The 2,500-nt window shown below is 65.6% G+C and overlaps 1 non-coding gene across 1 annotated transcript; it reads left to right on the forward strand.

The window, feature by feature from the left end:
* Window positions 1–1,259: 1,259 nt before the first annotated feature.
* LOC140474290 (5.8S ribosomal RNA) lies at window positions 1,260–1,413 on the forward strand. Its single transcript, XR_011958992.1, has one exon. It is a non-coding gene; the product is annotated as a 5.8S ribosomal RNA (ribosomal RNA).
* Window positions 1,414–2,500: the final 1,087 nt, after the last annotated feature.

Below are 2,500 nucleotides of genomic sequence, written 5' to 3' on the forward strand. Positions count from 1 at the left end.
CCAAATCCCCACAACTCGAGCAAGTGAAAAAAAAAGTAACAAATAAGAAAGGATCGTCGGCTTGGGGGTACGCCCGTTTCCGTTTCAACTTGTCTCGCGAGGGTGGTTTCGGGGCCAGCAGGAGAGCTCGTCGGGGTAGCAGGCCCTGCAGCCGTGGTCACCGCCAAACCCCCCACAACTGTTGGGCGCCTACCTGCGCGGGGCAGGAGGACACTTTCCGATTTCAAATCTCCGTTTGCCGAGTCCACCCCGAACGCACGCGGGCGGGCGGGTTCGCATCACCCTTCGTCACAAGGGGCGAAGCCCGTTCCACCGTCTCGTCAGTAGTGCCGACCGGTCTGTGATCGACGAGGGGAGCCACACCAGGTCCGGCCCTGCTGCTTGGCGGCACCGCGTCGTCGGGAGCTCGCGACAGACGGAGGGTTTCGGTGTACTCTCCAGCCACGGGAAACGAAGCCGGTGATGCAGGCGCCGGTCTTTCGCTCCCAAATCGGCTGGGTTTACATCGTTGCTATCTAGTCACGCTCCCTTCAAACCCGACGGGGTACCTATTCCCCTCACCCGTCTGTGCGTATACAGCCTCTTTGCACTTGCGGGATGGGGGTGGTGGTTTAAAGACTCTCGAGTTGCCGCCCGTCGGTCTCCGAGCTCCGTGCAGTAGTGATCCCCAGCGAACTGCCAGCAGGGCGAACGAGCGATCCCGCTCTCGGTCGGGGCGCCTGGCGTCGATCGGTGGTCGGTGGCTTGCGGGCAAGCTGCGCTGTGAGTGTGGGAACGAGTATGACGAGCCGTTGCCGCGACTCCCAGTCCACCTCGGCGGTGGCTGGGCCGGGCGGGCGTCTGCTCGGGCGAGTGCCGCCCCCGCCTCCTCGCAGGAAGTCCGCTCGCCGACACGCCGCCACGTGCACGCGTCAGTGACGCTGCCGAACCGATGGCCGGTGCCCGTTCCCGCCTCTGCTTTTCCTAGGGCAAAGCTGCTGCACGCCTCGTGATACTAGGCGGGCGACATGGTGGCGGTGATCCTGCCTCCGTCGCTGCGGTGCGTTGGGGCACGCATCGCCTCTTGGGCGCCCTGTCCTCCTCCCCCCAATAGACGTATGTTTCTGCGGGCCGCACCAGGATGGTGCTCCCCATCGCTTCACGCCACCCTGCTCCGCCCGCACGCCGGCGTGCAGGTGGCTGTAGCTCAAGGTGGGGAGCGTATGTGCGGTCCGGGTCGCTTTCCTCTGGCGAGGGAGAGACCTAAAACAAACTCAGACAACTCTTGACGGTGGATCACTCGGCTCGTGCGTCGATGACGAACGCAGCTAGCTGCGAGAATTAATGTGAATTGCAGGACACATTGATCATCGACACTTTGAACGCACTTTGCGGCCCCGGGTTCTTCCCGGGGCCACGCCTGTCTGAGGGTCGTTTGGCAATCAATCGCACTCGCCTTGGCTGGCGAGAGCGCGGCTGGGGTGTCGCAGAGGACCCGTCCTCTTTGTCCCCCTAAGTTCAGACTCCGGAGCCCTCCGGCGTCGGAGCGCTTGGCCTTTCCCCCCCACCCTGCACATTCCGTTCGTCAGGCTCGACGCCATCCCCCCGCCGGGGAGCGCGGCCTGGCGTCCGTCTGTGTCGTGGCAGTGGGGCCAGCACGGCTGTCACCGGTCCCAGAATGGCTGTCGGTGGTTCACACTGTGTGTGTGTGCCAACCCTCCTGGTCTCTGGGACACGGAGCTGCCACGAAGTGTTGAGCCTCCAGTGGGGGGTCTGCCTAAGCTCTGCACGTCCGCATTGGGTCCGTCTCTCGGTTGGCTGGCAGTGGAAAGAGTGAAGGGAGCCGCGGAGGTCCGGTGCTGGTGCGCCGCCGGCCTGACCGTGGAGCTCGCCGGTTTGACACGCTGACCCGACTCGATGGTTGATCGATTGAGAGTGCTGGGAGCTGCAGGCCGCCCGCTGCTGCAGCCGCCCGTCTCGTGGTTCGTCCTCGGCCTTAAGTGGCCGGCGGGGCGTCTGATCCTGTCTCCCCTGCTGGCGCCGAGTGCCTGGCCGAGGGAGGAGGTTTTCGTCGAACGCTGTGACTTGGACGGTCGCACGCGCGTGGATCGCTGGCTCTTGGCTCTCCCGTTCAGTCCGCACGTTTTCCGCTCCGTCCTGCCACCGGTCTCGGGAGGTACGGAGGGGTTGGCGGGCGTGGTGTGTGCTCCGTCACCGTGCAGGCACACCTACCACGCCGTCGGCCGACCCCCGCACGGTCCTCCTGGCCATCGGGAGGACGGCGGAACGTCGGGCTGTCGGGGGCCAAGTCGCCAGAAGGCCACCGCTGTGTCTTCCGCACCCTGTCACCGTCGGCGTGCCTTCCTCAACTCGTCCGGCTCGGGGCCGCTGGGTTCAGGAGCGGCGTCGCCCGCCGGCCCCACTGAAGGCCGTGCCGTTCCGCGGCTGGCGATCGATGTGCGTGGCGTGCCTGCGCGACCGTTCGCCACTTGAGCCTCGGCACTCCTCTCTCCCTCTCTCT

The sequence above is a fragment of the Chiloscyllium punctatum genome, unplaced genomic scaffold (assembly GCF_047496795.1).
Source record: "Chiloscyllium punctatum isolate Juve2018m unplaced genomic scaffold, sChiPun1.3 scaffold_917, whole genome shotgun sequence".
Lineage (NCBI taxonomy): Eukaryota > Metazoa > Chordata > Chondrichthyes > Orectolobiformes > Hemiscylliidae > Chiloscyllium > Chiloscyllium punctatum.